At 34.1% G+C, this 19,896-nt stretch overlaps 1 long non-coding RNA gene and 6 other non-coding genes across 7 annotated transcripts in view; 1 reads left to right on the top strand and 6 right to left on the bottom strand.

Moving 5' to 3' along the window:
• Positions 1-1,952: 1,952 nt before the first annotated feature.
• On the bottom strand, positions 1,953-2,025 carry TRNAF-GAA (transfer RNA phenylalanine (anticodon GAA)). Its single transcript has one exon. It is a non-coding gene; the product is annotated as a tRNA-Phe (tRNA).
• Positions 2,026-4,551: 2,526 nt separating this feature from the next.
• Positions 4,552-4,624, bottom strand: TRNAF-GAA (transfer RNA phenylalanine (anticodon GAA)). Its single transcript has one exon. It is a non-coding gene; the product is annotated as a tRNA-Phe (tRNA).
• A 1,142-nt stretch (positions 4,625-5,766) lies between these two features.
• TRNAF-GAA (transfer RNA phenylalanine (anticodon GAA)) lies at positions 5,767-5,839 on the bottom strand. The gene has a single exon. It is a non-coding gene; the product is annotated as a tRNA-Phe (tRNA).
• Positions 5,840-7,464: 1,625 nt separating this feature from the next.
• TRNAF-GAA (transfer RNA phenylalanine (anticodon GAA)) lies at positions 7,465-7,537 on the bottom strand. The gene has a single exon. It is a non-coding gene; the product is annotated as a tRNA-Phe (tRNA).
• Positions 7,538-8,042: 505 nt separating this feature from the next.
• Positions 8,043-8,115, bottom strand: TRNAF-GAA (transfer RNA phenylalanine (anticodon GAA)). Its single transcript has one exon. It is a non-coding gene; the product is annotated as a tRNA-Phe (tRNA).
• Positions 8,116-8,379: 264 nt separating this feature from the next.
• Positions 8,380-8,452, bottom strand: TRNAF-AAA (transfer RNA phenylalanine (anticodon AAA)). The gene has a single exon. It is a non-coding gene; the product is annotated as a tRNA-Phe (tRNA).
• Positions 8,453-18,450: 9,998 nt separating this feature from the next.
• Positions 18,451-19,896, top strand: part of LOC113816840 (uncharacterized) — a 3,031-nt gene continuing 1,585 nt past the window's right edge. The window contains exons 1-2 of the long non-coding RNA XR_003476739.2: positions 18,451-18,547; positions 18,656-18,761. This is a non-coding gene — a long non-coding RNA (uncharacterized lncRNA). The remainder of the gene's footprint in view (positions 18,548-18,655; positions 18,762-19,896) is intronic.

Genomic DNA, 19,896 nt, shown 5'->3' with positions numbered 1-19,896 from the left:
TAAAGAATTGTAACTGCTTATCAAGTGCCCGGGATTGGACCTGTAGATCTTCAGTCTAACGCTCTCCCAACTGAGCTACCTAGGCTTATATACTCCTAATATATTTGACAAATTAGTCCTTGGGTACTAATTATAGAAGAAAAAAAAATCCGATCTCAATTTAAAGCTGTCAATAAGGAATCAACAGGAAACAGGAATATTTCAAATTCTTTTTATAAATCCCTCTGTCTGTCTCTCTTCCACCCTCCCTCCCTCCTCTCTCTCTTTTTCCAAGTTCGATACATAATGTCTGTCAACCGGTTTCTCTTTCCTTCAGTCTTAATCTTTTTGCGAATCTTTCCTTCCCAGTGGCCTGAAATATAACTTGAAATTAGTAAACAGAATCGCAGTCACTTTTCCTTCTCACTTCAGCATTTTATTTCGTTTACTGTGTATGCCTTAATAACCCCAATACATACCATTCTAAACAATTGTGACTGCACAGACCCGGGATCGAACCGGGGACCTTTAGAACTTCAGTCTAACGCTCTCCAAACTGTGCAACCTAGGCTTAGAATCTATTAATATATCTATCAAATTGGTTGTTAATTACTAATCCTTGGAAAAAAAAAAGATTTCAATTTAAATCTGCCAATAAAAAGTAAATAGGAACTCGCCGTGTTATCTGAAAGATGAAAAGTCCTGATGTGTCAAATTCATTTTCTAAATCTCTTTCTCCCCCCCCCCCTCTCTCTCTCCCTAGTGCTAAAGTAAAAGCATATAAAACAAAAAAATATGAAAAATACATTGCCCCAAGTTAATCGACGATACGAAAAGGAAAAAAGCCTGGAAAAGCGTTTTTTTTTCAAAACCTGAAATAAGTTGATAATGTAAACAAACTGAACTGATGCTTAAAGTGTGATAATTGCCTTGTATATTTACAAAATCGAACACAGTTTTTCTGATTGTGCTTTATTTATTATGAAAGAATACCAATTTGTGGAAATTCCTGAAAATAGTATTATGAAAGTATTTATTTAGTTAGTTATTATTGAAAGAGTATTATACTAACCAACGATCAATTGTTATACATTTGTAAGTGAAAACATAATTTCGTAATACCAGTATGCTGTCAAGATAGATTGTCTTTCCAAGTGTCCAGACCTGGGATCGGCCTTTAGATCTTCAGTCTCACTTAGTTATCAAGGCTTAAAAGCCACAGTGAGATTCTTTTCAAAATTATCTCGTGTACTAATCATGCATCAGGTACAAGTGAATGCTAACGCCGTTAAGGCTATTTCTCTCTCTTTCTCTCTCTCTCACTCTCTTCCTCTCTTTCTCCCTCCCTCCCATTCTTTCTCAATCTTTATCTCCCCCCCCCCCCCAACTGTGTGTGTGTATGTATGTGTGTGTGTGTTAAGGTGCTACAGTAATGCACAAGATCGAATTTTAAATAATACCTATTAGGTGTCTTACAATTAAAGTAAATGACATAATTTACAGCGTACACTGTACTTATGTACGTGCATGTACATTAGGCAAATAGTTCGATACATAATGTTTATCGAACATTTTCTCTTTCCTTCACTCTTATTCTCTTTGCGAATCTTCCCTTCCCAGTTGCCAGAAATAAAATTTGAAATTAGGAAACAGAAACGCAGTCACCCATCCTTCTCACTTCAATATTTTATTTTGTTTACTCATTATAAATTATTGTAAATCTTTTCTGATTATGTTTATTTATCATGAAAGAATACCAATTTGTGGAAATTGCTACATAATGTTTATCGAACAGTTTCTCTTTCCTTCAATCTTAGTCTCTTTGCAAATCTTTCCTTCCCAGTTGCCAGAAATAAAACTTGAAATTAGGAAACAAAAACGCAGTGACCTTTCCTTCTCCCTTCAACATTTTATTTTGTTAACTATTTGTGCCTTAATAATCCCATTATAAGAATGTGTAACTGCTCATCAAGTGCCCAGACCCGGGATCGAACCGGGGACCTTTAGATCTTCAGTCTAACGCTCTCCCAACTGAGCTACCTAGCCTTGTATACCCGTAATACATTTCACAAATTAGTCCTTACGTACTAATTATTGCAGAAAAAAGTCCGATCTCAATTTAAAGCTGTCAATAAGGAATTAACAGGAAACAGGAATGTTTCAAATTCTTTTTATAAATCTCTCTCTCTGTCTATCTTCCACCCTCCGTCCCTCCTCTCTCTCTCTTTCCAAGTTCGATACATAATGTTTGTCAACCAGTTTCTCTTTCTTTCAGTCTTAATATTTTTGCGAATCTTTTCTTCCCAGTGGCCTGAAATAAAACTTGAAATTAGTAATCAGAATCACTGTCACTTTTCCTTCTCACTTCAGCATTTTATTTCGTTTACTGTGTGTGCCTTAATAACCTCAATATATACCATTATAAACAATTGTGACTGCCCTTTAACTGCACAGACCCGGGATCAAATCGGGGACCTTTAGATCTTCAGTCTAAAACTCTCCCAACTGTGCTACCTAGGCTTAGAAACTACTTATACATCTATCAAATTGGTTGTCAATTACTAATACTTCAAAACAAAATCCGATTTCAATTTAAATCTGCCAATAAAGAGTCAACAGGAACTCGCCGTGTTATTTGAGTTCTGATGTGTCAAATTCATTTTCTAAATCTATTTCTCTTTCTCTCCCTCCCTCCCTCTTTCTCTCCCTCTTCCCCTCCTCTCTCTCTCCCCCTTCCTCTCTCTTCCACCCCCCCCCCCTCTCTCTCTCTGGTGCTAAAGTAAAAGCACATAATAAAATGAAAAATACATTGCCCCAAGATAATCGACGATACGAAAAAAACGTGGATAAACGAAAAAAAAAAAAAAACTGAAATTAGTTGATAATGTAAACAAACTGAACTTATGCTGAAAGTGTGATAATTTCTTTGCATATTTACAAAACACAGCTTCTCTGATTATGTTTTAATTATGAAGCAATTCCCATTTATGGAAATTGCTGAAAATATTATTATGAATGTGTTTATTCCTTCATTTATTTAATATTGAAAGAGTATTATGCTAACTCACTATAAATAGTTATACATTTGTAAGTGAAAACAATTTAGTAATACCAGTGTGCTGTCAAGATAAATAGGCATTCTTTCCAAGTGCCCAGACCCGGGATCGGCCTTTAGATCTTCAGTCTCACTTAGCTATTCTTTTCCAAATGATTACATGTACCAATCAAACATCAGGTACAGCTCTTTCTTTCTCTCTCTCTGTCTGTCTGGCTCTCTCCCCCACCCCCCCTCTCTCTCTATCTCTCTTTCACCCCCCCCCCCACCACCATCTCTATTTATCTCTCTCTATATGTGTGTGTGTTAAGGTCCTACGGTAATGCAAAGGATCGAATTTTACATAATATCCATTAGGTGTCTTATAATTAAAGTATATGACATAATTCACAGCGTACACTGTACTTTTGTATGTATATGCATATACATTAGGCAAATAGTTCGGTATATAATGTTTATCGACCAGTTTCTTTCTTTCAGTCTTAATCTCTTTGCGAATCTTTCTCTTTTTCTACCCCCCCCCCTCTGCCTCCCTCCCCCTCTCTCTCAAGCGCTAAAGTAAAAGCATAGAAAACAAAAAAAAAAAAAAAAAAAAAGGAAAAATATATTGTCCCAAGATAATCGACGAAATGAAAAGATAACCGAAAAGGGGGAAAACGCGGAAAACAGAGAAAAAATAGTTTCAAATTTTGAAATAAGTTCATAATATAAAGAAACTGGACTCATTCTTAAAAATATATTCATTTTTTTATTTATTTATTTATTTATTATTATTCTTATTTTTTTATTTTTTTTTTTTTTTGCATATTTAGAAAATCGAACATCTTTTCTGGTTGTTTTTTTTTTATCATCGAACATCTTTTCTGATTATGTTTTATTTATCATGGAAAATACCAATTTGTGGAAATTGCTACATAATGTTTATCGAACAGTTTCTCTTTCCTTCAGTCTGTCTCTTAGCGAATCTTTCCTTCCCAGTTGCCAGAAATAAAACTTGAAATTAGGAAACAGAAACGCAGTCACCTTTCCTTTTCACTTCAACACTTTATTTCATTTACTGTGTGTGCCTTAACAATTCCATTATAAAGATGTGTTACTGCTCATCAAGTGCCCAGTGAACCGGGGACCTTTAGATCTTCAGTCTAACGCTCTCCCAACTGAGCTCCTTAGGATTATGTACTCCTAATATATTTGACAAATTAGTCCTTACGTACTAATTATTGGAGAAAAAAATCCAATTTCAATTTAAAGCTCTCTTTCTCTCTCTCTCTTCCACCCTCCCTCCTCTCTCTCTCTCTCTCTTTCCAAGTTCGATACATAATGTTTGTCAACCAGTTTCTCTTTCACTCTTAATCTTTTTGCGAATCTTTCCTTCCCAGTGGCTTGAAATAAAACTTGAATTTAGTAAACAGAATCACAGTCACTTTTCCTTCTCACTTCAGCATTTTATTTCGTTTACTGTGTGCCTTGATAACTCCAATACATACCATTATAAAGAATTGTGACTGCCCTTCAACTGCCCAGACCCGGGATCGAACCGGGGACCTTTAGATCTTCAGTCTAACGCTCTCCCAACTGAGCTACCTAGGCTTAGAAACTACTGACATATCTATCAAATATGCTGTTAATTACTAATCCTTGAAAAAAAAATCCAATTTCAATTTAAATCTGCCAATAAAGAGTCAACAGGAACTCGCCGTGTTAAATTCATTTTCTAAACTTATTTCTCTTTCTCTCCCTCCTTCCCTCCCTCTCTCTCTCTACTACTCTCTCCCCCTTCCTCTTTCTCTTTTTCTCCCCCCCCCCCTCTCTCTCTCTCTTTGGTCCTAAAGTAAAAGCATATAAAACAAAAACATGAAAAATACATTGCCCCTAGATAATCGGCGATACGAAAAGGAAAAAAGCGTGGAGAAAGAAAAAAAATCATAACCTGAAATAAGTTCATAATGCAAATAAACTGAAGTAATGCTTAAAGTGTGATAATTTCCTCGCATAAGAGTATTATGCTAACTCACTATCAATCGTTATACATTTATAAGTGAAAACATAATTTAGTAATACCAGTGTGCTTTATAGTTAAATGGAAATTCTTTCCAAGTGCCTAGACCCGGGATCGGCCTTTAGATCTTCAGTCTCACTTAGCTATCAAGGCTTAAAAGCAACAGTGAGATTCTTTTCCAAATGATCACATGTACTAATCATACAACGGGTATATGTGAATGCTAACGCCAATGTTAAGGCTCTTTCTCTCTCTCTGTCTATCTGGCTCTCTCTGTCCCTCTCTTCCTCCCTCCACCTCTCTCTTTTACCCCCTCTATCTCTCTCCCTATTTCCCTCTCTCCCACTCTCTCTATCTCTCTCTTTCATCCCCTCCCCCCATCTCTCTATCTCTCTATGTATGTGTGTGTGTATGTTATGGTGCTACAGTAATGTACAAGATCGAATTTTACATAATATCTATTAGGTGTCTTACAATTAAAGTAAATGGCATAATTCACAGCGTACACTGTACTTATGTATGTATATTCATGTACATTAGGCAAATAGTTCGGTATATAATGTTTATCGACCAGTTTCTTTCCTTCAGTCTTAATCTCTTTGCGACTCTCTCTTCCCAGTTGCCAGAAATAACACTTGAAACACAGTCACCTTTCCTTCTCACTCCAACATTTTATTTCGCTTACTGTGTGCCTTAATAATCCCATTATAAAGAATTGAAACTGCTCATCAAGTGCCCAGACCCGGGATTGAACCGGGGACCTTTAGATCTTCAGTCTAACGCTCTCCCAACTGAGCTACCTAGGCTTATGTACTTCTAAAATATTCGACAAATTACTCCTTACATACTAATTATAGAAGAAAAAAAAATCCGATCTCAATTTAAAGCTGTCAATAAGGAATCAACAGGAAACAGGAATATTTCAAATTCTTTTTATAAATCCCTCTGTCTGTCTCTCTTCCACCCTCCCTCCCTCCTCTCTCTCTTTTTCCAAGTTCGATACATAATGTCTGTCAACCGGTTTCTCTTTCCTTCAGTCTTAATCTTTTTGCGAATCTTTCCTTCCCAGTGGCCTGAAATATAACTTGAAATTAGTAAACAGAATCGCAGTCACTTTTCCTTCTCACTTCAGCATTTTATTTCGTTTACTGTGTATGCCTTAATAACCCCAATACATACCATTCTAAACAATTGTGACTGCACAGACCCGGGATCGAACCGGGGACCTTTAGAACTTCAGTCTAACGCTCTCCAAACTGTGCAACCTAGGCTTAGAATCTATTAATATATCTATCAAATTGGTTGTTAATTACTAATCCTTGGAAAAAAAAAAGATTTCAATTTAAATCTGCCAATAAAAAGTAAATAGGAACTCGCCGTGTTATCTGAAAGATGAAAAGTCCTGATGTGTCAAATTCATTTTCTAAATCTCTTTCTCCCCCCCCCCCTCTCTCTCTCCCTAGTGCTAAAGTAAAAGCATATAAAACAAAAAAATATGAAAAATACATTGCCCCAAGTTAATCGACGATACGAAAAGGAAAAAAGCCTGGAAAAGCGTTTTTTTTTCAAAACCTGAAATAAGTTGATAATGTAAACAAACTGAACTGATGCTTAAAGTGTGATAATTGCCTTGTATATTTACAAAATCGAACACAGTTTTTCTGATTGTGCTTTATTTATTATGAAAGAATACCAATTTGTGGAAATTCCTGAAAATAGTATTATGAAAGTATTTATTTAGTTAGTTATTATTGAAAGAGTATTATACTAACCAACGATCAATTGTTATACATTTGTAAGTGAAAACATAATTTCGTAATACCAGTATGCTGTCAAGATAGATTGTCTTTCCAAGTGTCCAGACCTGGGATCGGCCTTTAGATCTTCAGTCTCACTTAGTTATCAAGGCTTAAAAGCCACAGTGAGATTCTTTTCAAAATTATCTCGTGTACTAATCATGCATCAGGTACAAGTGAATGCTAACGCCGTTAAGGCTATTTCTCTCTCTTTCTCTCTCTCTCACTCTCTTCCTCTCTTTCTCCCTCCCTCCCATTCTTTCTCAATCTTTATCTCCCCCCCCCCCCCAACTGTGTGTGTGTATGTATGTGTGTGTGTGTTAAGGTGCTACAGTAATGCACAAGATCGAATTTTAAATAATACCTATTAGGTGTCTTACAATTAAAGTAAATGACATAATTTACAGCGTACACTGTACTTATGTACGTGCATGTACATTAGGCAAATAGTTCGATACATAATGTTTATCGAACATTTTCTCTTTCCTTCACTCTTATTCTCTTTGCGAATCTTCCCTTCCCAGTTGCCAGAAATAAAATTTGAAATTAGGAAACAGAAACGCAGTCACCCATCCTTCTCACTTCAATATTTTATTTTGTTTACTCATTATAAATTATTGTAAATGCTCATCAAGTGCCCAGACCCGGGATCGGCCCGGGGACCTTTAGATCTTCAGTCTAACGCTCTCCCAACTGAGCTACCTAGGCTTAGAAACTACTAATATATTTGACAAATTAGTCCTTACGTACTAATTATTGGAGAAAAAAAAATCCGATCTCAATTTAAAGCTGTCAATAAGGAATCAACAGGAAACAGGAATGTTTCAAATTATTTTTATAAATCTCTCTCTCTCTGTCTCTCTTCCACCCTTCCTCCCTCCTCTCTCTCCCTTTCCAAGTTTGATACATAATGTTTGTTAACCAGTTTCTCTTTCTTTCAGTCTTAATGTTTTTGCGAATCTTTCCTTCCCAGTGGCCTGTATGTTTATGTATATGAATTTACATTAGGCAAAGAGTTCGAGGCATAAAGTTTATCGTACAGTTTTTCTTTCCTACAGTCTTAGTCTTTTTGCGAATCTTTCCTTCCCAGTTGCCAGAAATAAAACTTGAAATTAGGAAACAGAAACGCAGTCACCTTTCCTTCAACATTTTATTTTGTTTATTGTGTGTTCTCTAATAATCCCATTATAAAAATTTTTACCTGCTCATCAAGTGCCCAGACCCGGGATCGAACCGGGGACCTTTAGATCTTCAGTCTAACGCTCTCGCAACTGAACTACCAAGGCTTATATACTCATTATATTTTTGGCACCGTCCGTCCCTCCTCTCTCTCTTTTTCCAAGGTCGATACAATGTTTGTCAACCAGTTTCTCTCTCTTTCAGTCTTAATCTTTTAGCGAATCTTTTCTTCCCAGTAGCCTGAAATAAAACTTGAAATTAGTAAACAGAATCACAGTTACTTTTCCTTCTTACTTTAGCATTTTTTGTTTACTGTGTTCCTTAATAACCTCAATACATATCAGTATAAACAGTTGTGACTGCCCCTCAACTGCTCAGACCCGGGATCGAACCGGGGACCTTTAGATCTTTAGTCTAACGCTCTCCCAACTGAGCTACCTAGGCTTAGAAACTACTGATGTGTCTATCAAATTAGTTTTTAATTACTAATCCTTGAAAAAAAAATCAGATTTCAATTTAAATCTGCATGTAAAGAGTGAACAGGAACTCGCCGTGAGATCTGAAATATAAAAAGTTCTGATGTGTTAAAGTCATTTTCTAAATCTATTTTTTTTTCTCTCCCTCCTTCCCTCCCTCTCTCTCTTTCTCCCTGTTCCCCCTCCCTCTCTCTCCCCCTTCCTCTTTCTCTTTTTCTTCCTTCCTCTCTCTCTCTGGTCCTAAAGTAAAAGCATATAAAGCAAAAACATGAAAAATACATTGCCCCAAGATAATCGACGATACGAAAAGGAAAAAAGCGCGGAAAAACGTTTTTTTTTTCTTCAAAACTTGAAGTAAGTTGATAATGTAAACAAACTGAACTAATGCTTATAGTGTGATAATTGCCTTGCATATTTACAAAATCGAACACAGCTTTTCTGATTGTTTATTTATCATGAAAGAATACCAATTTGTGGAAATTCCTTAAAATAGTATTATGAAAGTGTTTATTTAGTTAGTTAGTTAGTTATTATTGAAAGAGTATTATGCTAACTAACGATCAATCGTTATACATTTGTAAGTGAAAACATAATTTAGTAATTCCAGTGTGCTGTCAAGGTAAATGGACATTCTCACTTTGCTATCAAGGCTTAAAAGTTACAGTGAGATTCTTTTCAAAATGATCTCATGTACTAGTCATACATCAGGTACAGTTGCGGAATTATATTTCAGTTCACAAGCTGGAACCCACTTTCATACATCTAGCAACCAGTACGCTGTAAACATCGAGTAAATAGCATTTCTATGAATGGGGCGAAAACCCTAGCTTGATTGTAAGACTGAGCGCAATTGGTCGAATAGAAATAAACACGTTTCCCCATCACTAATTAACGAAAAGGTCATTGCGGTGCGCCTATTACGTGTCACGAGGTTTTCAAAAGCGAGAGAATATGACAAACGAAAAGAAATGACAAAAAAAGAGAGAAAAGATACGAAATGAAATTTTTGCCGATATCAAACTCTCTTTTCTCTATATATTTCTTCTTGTTTTCTTATTTTTGTTTGTTTGTTTGTTTTCTTCCGCAAGCGAGCAGCATCTGAATCAGCATCTTGCTTTTTTCGATTAAATGTGGATTTTTGGAAGGTCTTTCTCTCTCATTCTCAGTGCTACAAACTTCCGGTTCATGTCTCTCTCAACGTAATCTGTGAATCAATTTCGTGTTTCAATACATAAAAAAAATCAAAAATGTCTTCTCAAAGCTCATAAGTAATCTAGGATCATTATGATTTTTGTTACTTAACTCATCGACAAAAGATCGAAAAGGTGAGATAACTGTAATAAGTGAAGGAAGAAAAAGTAAACTATATATAAACGCAATAAAACATATGCATGTATAAAAACAAACAATCAAAGAAAGGTAAAGACAGGGAAATAAAACAAAATTGAACATAACAAAAGACAGAAAAGAGAAAAAAATGAGACGTAAGAAAGATTGATAAAAGTGCGAAATGAAAAATAAAGATAAAGGTGTAACGTAGCCAATATAACAAAAGTGCGATATAGAAACAAGAAAAGGGTGTAAAAAAGGATAAAGACGACCAAAGAAAGAAATTTGAAAAAACAAAAAGAATGTGAAGTACCAAAAAATTCATTATAATAAGCTAAAGGAAAGAGGGAAGGAATGGGAGAGGGGAGAAAATAATAGGATGATAAAATGAAGAACATATAGAAGGGAAATAAGAGAGAAAAAGGAAGAGAGAGAATGAGAATAAAATATATCACAAATTAAAAATACAGCAATATAGAGTCAGATATGAAAGCGGTAGACGGTTATTATTGTTCTTATTTTTATCAATATTCTCCTTCATTATCATTATTGCCATATCTTATATTATCATTACATTTACGTCATTTTATATTATTTTATGTGTCGTTATCATTACTATTATTAATATCATCATTATCATAATCATTGTTTTTAATTTTCATTATCATATATATATATATATATATATATATATATATATATATATATATATATATATATATATATATATATATATGTGTGTGTGTGTGTGTGTGTGTATATATGTACATATATATTCTTATTGTTGCTGTTATCATGATAATGATAATGAAAGTAATCATTATTACTATCATTATTGTTGTCATTACTAATATTTTTATCATTATGATCGTTATATCATTATCATATTCATTATCATTTCTATTATTATTGCTATTAATATTATTTGTTTTTATTATTATTGTTGTTGTCTTTATTATTATCATTACTATTATTATTACTATTATTATCATTATTATTATTATTATTATTACTACTACTATTATTATTATTATTACCATTATTATTAATATCATTATTTTTATTATCATTACTATTTTTGCTATCATTGATATTTTTGTATTATCGTTATAATCATTATTCATTAATATTAGTATTATCAACATCATTATCACATTTTTACTGTTTTTGATGTTGTTATGATTTAACTGATTATCATAATCATCATTATTACTTTTATTATTATCATTATTATCATTATTATTATTATTATCGTTATTATCATTGTCGTTATTTTCTAATCATCATTGTCATTATCATTAATGATTTTTTTAATTATTATTATAAGTTACTATTACTATTATAATGATTATCATTAACACTTATTACTAACATTATCATTATGATCAATGTCGAAGGCATTATTATCATTATCATTGTCATCATCATTATCCTTTTTATCCGTAATCATCATCATTTATTTTCATTTTCATTTTAATCATTATATTTCATTACTCTTATTGTTATTATTTATCATTGTTTCTGTTAATTTTATCATTATCATTATATTTGTTATTGCTATTATAATTATTTTCATTATTATGGTCCTTGTTATAATTTACGTTATTGCTGCAATTTTTATTATTATTACTACCATTGTCAATTTTATTATTTTGTCCTTAGTATTACACACACGCACACACACACATACACGCACAAACATTAACACATACAGGCATGCACACAGACACATTTGTACGCACGCGGGTGTCTGTATATGTAGGTGCACACATATATAGACACCCGCACGGAAACATATTCACACACACACATGTGCAAACACACACAAACGCACACACATCACACATATTCATGAGCACACACGTACACATGCACGTATAGACAAACACAGACACAAAACACACAACATACACCTATGAAATCATGAACATATTGTTAAACGCACATGCACATACACTCTCTCTCTTTCCTCCCCCCCTCCCTACCCCTCTCTTCTGCAACATTTGCAATCGAGGGCGTGGTGGCCGAGTGGTTAGAGTATCGGACTTTGGATTGGTCGACAAATTCAGGTTCGGGGGTTCGAGTCCCGGCCGGCGCGTTGTTCCCCTGGGCAAGGAACTTTACCCTGATTGCCTCCATGGTCATGTGTGTGTCTATATATGTCTTTATCTGTGTATGTCCATCTATGTGTATCAAATGACTATATAGAAAATGGTGAAAATTTTATTGAAATTGTATAGAAAATAAAATGCATTGTAGTTATCACAACCATGTAAAATATAGGTAAACTGAGAAAAAAGATTCGAACTATATATATATATAAACGTGTAAAATGTACGCCATATTTGTAGATATTTATTTTTTTATATAAAAAAATGTGAAGTAACCATAAAGGAGATAAGGAAAAAGAAAAAAAAAGTTGGACAATCGAATAAGTAGAAAATGAATGATATAAAATATGTGAATAAGGAAACCAGAAAATAAAGCGAGACATGAAAGTGCTTAAGAAAATCGTCAATTGTGCGACAGAAAGTGGAATCGAAAACAGTGCTATATAGAACAAGAAGAATTCGATGTATATAATAATGATGAAAGGGCGAAATGAAAAATTAAAATAAATCTGACACGTTCTTAGCATAACAACTGTGGTATGATAAACGAAACAAGAACAACAAACCGAAGAAGCAGAAAATGCGAGAGCATGCGATATAATAAGTATACAATAAACAGGAAACAGAAAAGGAGAGAAGCGAAAATATGTAGATAGTGCGTCAATCGTGCGATAAATTTTGAAATTGGGATCGATTGAGCAGCGATTCTCGAATCTTTTTTCGGGTGCGACCCTGAAGACAGTCTTGGCCTGGGCGAGCGACCCTAAACGAAGGAATAAGTAATAATGTATCCAAGCTTTTTCATGGTAGTTGAACTTGCAGCTGTATATGTTTACGTAATTCTATACTTTTATAGGTTTACATTACCAACACATTGAATTTCAATAAAAAAGTGTTAATAAAAAAACATAAACTTCTACTGACATATCCAATTATGGATTGTTTTAAGACCTTCTGGCGACCCTCAAAAAACCCTGGTGACCCTCACTGGGGTCGCGACCTTGGGGTGGGGAACACTGCGATAGAGAAATCGATAAAGTTCCCCAAAAAAGTGCAATGGATCGATAAGGGAATAAAAGAAAAGAACAAGTAGAACAAATGATTAGAAAGTTGATAAACATGCAATATAAAGTATACATGTGTATGGAAAAGAGAAAATGAGACGAGAAAATGCAAAAGTAAGAAAATCGTCAATTGTGAAAAATGAAAAAAAGTAAATGTACAATTTATAAAATAATGAGATGTGCGAAATAAAAGAGAAATTATGCGACATTGCCAAGATAATGCTTAAGAAAATAAGTGTATGAACGCATACACAAAGGCAGATAGACACACACACTCACACACGTACGCACACACACAGAGGCACACACATTTATATTTATATACACACACAAGCGTAGACACACACCGACATACTCACAAACGTACTGGCATATGCACACGAACACGTACACATACACATGTACACTTTCTCCCTCCCCCACCCCCAAACCTCCCTCCCTTCCCACCCTCTCTCTGTCTCCCCACCCCACCCCCCTTACGTCTCCCTCTTTCTCTGATGTCCTTGGCAGAGGAGGGGATCTCGGCAAAATTTAAATAGTTCTGCAACATTTTGCAATTGAGGGCGTGGTAGCCGAGTGGTTAGAGCATCGGACTTTGGATTGGTCGACACTTTCAGGTTCGGGGGTTCGAGTCCCGGCCGGCGCGTTGTTCCCCTTGGCAAGGAACTTTACCTTGATTGCCTCCGTGGCCTTGTGTATGTCTGTGTTGTCTATATCTGTGTATGCCCTTGTGTCTGTCTCTATGTGTGTGTATCTGACATGTCTCGTAAAATTTGTATGTGTGAATTTCAGAAAATTCTGAGGGAAAAGAAAATATAAATTAAACAGTGCGAATGGAAAACGATAGAAAAGAGCGAAAAGAAATTGAAGTGAAAATTACGAAGAGGAAAATGCAATATAGAAAATAAAAAGGATATGTGAAAGAAAAAGTGCGAAATAAAAGTGAAAAAATTGTGAAGTGCGATGTATAAATCATAAAAATCCGATAGAAAATAAATATGAAAGAAAGAAGCGAGAAGAAATTTCCGAAATCTAATGAAAAAGTGAAAAAGTGCGAAATTCCGGAATTTTCTTACTTTTTAAATGAAAAAGTGTGAAGGAAATTACGAAATAAAGTGGAGGTGCGGAATAATAGAAAAAAAAAATATGCGCGCTGTAGCTCTTCAAACAAGGATACGAAATATACTGTGAGGCGATAAGAATACGATATCATAAAAAGTACGTTATACATAGAATTGTGTAACATATAAAATCGAAAAGTAAATATTGATGGTAGAAAAATGAGCAATTGGAACAATCGAATAACAGAAAATAATGTATAAAATATATGTTTTTAATGAAATGTAGAATGCAAAAGTATAAAGTATATGTGTATAAGAACAAAAGAGATAATAAGGCGACATATGACAAAGAGTAAGAAAATCGTTATTTGTGCGACAGAAATCCAAATCGAAAACATTGCTATGAGAAAAAAAAAATGTGAATGTATAAATGATAAAAGTGAGAAACAAAAATAAATGTGAGAAGTTCTTAATACAAAATAATGCTATAAAATTAGGAATAGATTGTAAAAAACTGTAAATACTATGAAAAGATGTGAGCTGGGTATGAGGCTGAACTACATCCAGCTGTGGACATGGGTCTTTCTCCTTGCTTTGTTGTATGTTACCATTAATTACAGCTAATTCCGGGCCACGCTTACACAAGGCCCGCATGCCTCCCCATAATGGTTACGTGAAACCATGGAATGCAGGCGTTAGATAGAGCTGGAAGAGAGATAGAGCTAGAAGCAGGTTGAAGGTTTTTCAACTTATGGTTGCAGGTCTAAGATGTCAGGCAGAGAATCTGAAATGAGGCAACGGCTGAGATCAACGTCCAGGAAGGACACTGCTCCTACGGGAGAGAATGGGGGGGGGGGGGTCACTCTGGTATTTTGTCCTGGTTATTCACAATAAAAAAAAAAAATCAACCCCCAATCTCAGTATCTGATACGGCACTTTCCGACGTCGACGAAACATAAAATAACTGGAATGGGAGGGAGAAACTAAGGGAAAAGGGAAACAGCAGAGGGAAGAGGAAAAGGAAATAACTGAGGGTATGAGTGAAGGAGGGGGAGACAATAACAGAATAATAATAAGAAAATGATAAAAATTTGAAAAAAAAATCCCGGGTCCCTCACCGAAAAAAACACATTGCGTAGTAATAATGCAAAATCTGAGGAAATAGGAAGAGAGAAGCGAATGGAAAGAAAAAGGAGAGAAGGAAATGGATGACGGGGGTGTGTGAAGGGGAGGGAGAAAGGAACAGAATAGTATGATAAGAAAATGATAAATAAAAAGAATGGGAGAGAAAGACGGAAAGCCTTGAGGGAGTGAAAAGGAGAGAAAATTATAAGGTAATAGTGAATAGAAAGAAAGCGACAAAATAATAAGTTAGAGAGATTTCATGATAATACAAATTAAAATGGTAAATTAAAATAGAAATTACGTAAAATATAAAAGCGACAAGGATTATTATTCCTGTTTTTATAATTCTTGTTTATTTTTTTATAATCTAGTATTATCTTTATTATTATTATTATCATTATTACTTATCAATATCATCATTATTATTATTATTAATTATTATTATTATTATTATTATTAATACCATTATCATTTGTTTTCTTATTATTGTTATCATAATTATCATCATGAATATTATCACTTTTATTCGAACACCTATTCTGTGTCTTTATGGGAAATGACATCGGCGTCAGAGAATCTCATGGCACTAGAAAGAAGGAAATGAAGGAAAACAGATAAGTGGATAGGGTCATTTATTGATAAGATGCTCTACGTATCGTTTGTGTAAATTAATAATTTCTAAATACGGAGAGAGAAAGAGAGAGAGAGAGAGATGGATGGGGAGGAGGAGGGAGAGCGAGAGCGAAAGGTTGAGTGACAGGGAGTAGAAGAGAGAAGAGAGGAAGAGAGAAAGAAAGATAGCGAGGGGGGAGAGAGGGAGGGGCGAGAGAGAGAGAGGGAGGGGGAGAGTGAGAAAGAGAGAGAATGAAGGGTTAGGAGAATGAAAGAAAGAGAGAGAGAGTGAGAAAAGGAAAGAGAGAGAGTGAAGAAGTGTTTTTCCGTAACAATACAACAGAATAGATCTAATTCCGAATTGGCGAATCAGTTTCGTGTTTCAATACATGAAAAAGAGTCTTTTCAAAGCTCATAAGAAATCTAGGATTAGCATGATTTTTGTAACAACGACAAAAGATCGAAAAGGTAAGATAACTGTAATAAGTGAAGGAAGAAGTAAGTAAACTATGGATAAACATGCAATAGAATGTGTGTATGAAAGAAAACCAACATACAATCAAAGGCATGAATAGAAAAAATAAAAACAAACAAAAGACATAGAAAAGAGACATAAGAAAAGATTTCTAAAAGTTCGAAATGAAAAATAAAGATAAAAGCGTGACGTAGCCAATATAACAAAAATGCGATATAGAAACAAGAAAGGGGTGCATAAAAAAGGATAAAGACGACCAAAGAAAGAAATGTGAAAAAAAAACAGAATGTGAGTTAACGAAAGAGATAATTGGAGTGGGAAAGGAAAACAAAGGAAAAGAGAAGATGGAGAGGGAATGGCGTAGAAGAGGAAAAGGGGAATACAATAAAAGTACAACAACGATAAGAAATATACAAAATGAAATGGTGAATCGCTTAAACAAAATAGATTATAATAAGCTAAGGGAAAGAGGGAAGGAAGAGGTGAAAAAATAATAAAAAAATAAAATGAACATAGTAGAATGAAAATGAAAGAGAGAAAAGGGATGAGAGAGAGAGAATAAGATAAATAAAATCAAATTTAAAATACAGCAATATAGAGTCAGATATGAAAGCGATAAACGATATCATTATCACTATATTTACATTTTATATCGTTATATTCATTATCATAACTACAATTATTATCATTATCATTATCATTATCACCATTTAATAGTGATTTTCATTATTATTAGTTATATATATTTTTTTACTGTTGCTGTTATCATGATAATGATAATGAAAGTAATCATTATTACTATCATTACTGTTATCATTATTGCTATTATTGTTATCATTATTGCTATTATTGTTATCATTATGATTATTATGATTATTATCATCATATTTATTATTATTATTATTATTATCATTATTTTTATTATTATTATTATTACTACTACTACTACTACTATCATTATTTCTATCATCATTATTGTTTTTGTTATCATTATTTTTATTGTCATTATTATCATTATTGATTAATATTATTATTATCGTCATCATCACTTTTCTTACTATTTTTGACATTATAATTTCAACTGTTATCATAATCATCATCATTATTACTTTTATTATTTTCATTATTATTATCATTATTATCGTTATTATCATTGTCGTTATTTTCTGATCATCATTGTCATTATCATTGTTTATTTTTTATTATTATAACTGTTACTATTACTATTAAAATGATTATCATTTTTACTTATTACTAACATTATCATTATAATCGTCAATGTCAAAGGCATTATTATTATAGTTATATTTGCCATTATCATCATTATCCTTTCCATCTTTAATCATCATTTATTTTCATTTTCTTTATTATTGTTATTGTTTTCATCATTATTATCATAACTATCTTTATCATTATTAATGTTTTAATTTTTATTGCAATCATTATCAATATCATTATCATCACTGATATTACTTCAACATTAATTGTTATTATTATCATTATCATTATACTTGTTATTGCTATTATAATTATTTTCATCATTATGGTCATTGTTATCATATGCGTTATTATTGCAATTTTTATCATTATTACTATCATTGTCAATTTTATAATTCTATCATTAGTATTACACACACACATACGCATACACGTACAATCATTAACACAAACAGGCATGCACACAGACACATTCGTACGCACGCACACACACATGCAGATACGCACAGAGACATACCAACAGGTGCACATGCATACAGACACACGCACGGAAACACATTCACACCCAAACACACACAAATGTGCATACACACAAACGCACACACATCACACATACTCAGGAGCACACATGTACACATGCACGCATACACAAACACAAAACACTATCACATCCATGGTATCAATTGCCGTCAGTGAAATCTGACCTACACTGCAGATGCAAAGAGAAGAAAAAAATGCGGTAGTGTTAATGCTATTATTCTAAATGTTATTGTTATTATTATTATTATTATCATTATTATCATTGTCATTACTATCATCATCTCTTATGATTCTCATTGACATTGTCATTATTATCATCATTTTATCATTATCTAAATATATATATTGTGGATGGAATCATGAAATGTTTTTTGTTGTGCGAATAGAGGCGGCGGTTCGTGAAGCCTCATGTATTTGAATCATGTGAGACTCCGACTTCTGTTTACGAACCCTCGAAGCACTGACCTTGGGAGTTGAGGGATTGCTCTGGCCCTTCTCCCTATTTTTATTATTGTGATTTGTATTCTGGTGAGTATTAAGGCAATTATTATGTTTGATATTGGTGTGAGGGCATAGTGTGTGATAAATATGTGATGATGGCGTTATGCTATGTTTTGTATGTTAATTTTGTCATAGGAATCTGTGGATGTTCTACCATGTGGCCAGTGTTGTAGCGGTTGGACATCTCTTTATATTAATTTGTTGCCGAGTCGTTTACTCTTTGGAGAAGTTACAGTAAAAGGTGTGTTGAAATTGTTTAATGGATGTATTAAGGAATGTTTTGCATGTGGTTTTTATGTGTACTATCTTCTTGAAGGAAATTAACTGTTTACTTTGCTCTTGAGATGTATTGGGCTCCATTTCAACTAGATTGACGATGTAGATGTGTTTTAGGTTTTCTTGATGGTAATTGTTGAAGACCGCGACGCACCCTCGCAGAGACTAAGTCGAAAAAAATGATGTTTTTCTGCATGAAATCCTATGATTTCATCGATTTTCGGCGTTGTTTCTTTTGCGAATGAATCGTTCAGGAGATCGAGTACCATTTCTCCATCGACGATCTTGATTTGATAGTCCCGTTAGCAGGGGAGGGCATGAAGTATATCAGGGAAATTATGGGGTAAAACAAGCTTAAATAAGAAGAATAACGATCAAAAATGCGTAAAACTAGCACAAAAAGCGCTTAAAATCGGCCAATGAAACTCTACGGATGTAACCGCCATCTTTGAAAGTTTACGGACCGACGCGAAATAAATAATAAAAAAAAATCTACGGGAACCCAACCCACATTTCGGCAAAAAATCTACGGGAATTCACACGGTCCAACCCCCAAAAACATATTGACCAATAAACCAACCAACCTAATATATCAATATAAATTGCCGTGACTAGGCGTGCCCTTCGGGCACTGCCCGAGGGGAGGGTTGATGGGGGGCAAGCCCCCCAACACCCCCCAGGACACATTCTCTCCACCACGGTATGTACGGCAAGACAGAGCTGCATTCACACCGTAAAATAATAAACCAAATACCTTTATATCCGGAAACGTGAAACTTTCGTTTCTTTGTACTGTTGGGATTGCTTCGATTTTAATCACCTTTTTTGTCCTTTGGAGCTCTTGATGGGCTCAGATATAAAACTGGGATGGTTACTGAAGTCGAATTATTCTTCGATGCCACTGTAAAGGTCTTAAAAAAGAACCCAGAATCAACACAACATTGGAAACGCAACATTTCTCACCGGCTTTCAATCTCGAAATGAGCGGGTTGGTGAGCTGTCAACCTGTGGCTGGCGCAAGAAAGTGTGAAACACTCGATGCGCAGGATTCGATATGAGGGTATAGATAAATATAAAAATATGCAATTGAAGTATAATAA

Source organism: Penaeus vannamei, chromosome 4 (assembly GCF_042767895.1).
Source record: "Penaeus vannamei isolate JL-2024 chromosome 4, ASM4276789v1, whole genome shotgun sequence".
Classification (NCBI taxonomy): domain Eukaryota; kingdom Metazoa; phylum Arthropoda; class Malacostraca; order Decapoda; family Penaeidae; genus Penaeus; species Penaeus vannamei.
Note: the sequence above shows the minus strand (reverse complement) of the source record. Positions and strands in the feature narration are given on the sequence as shown.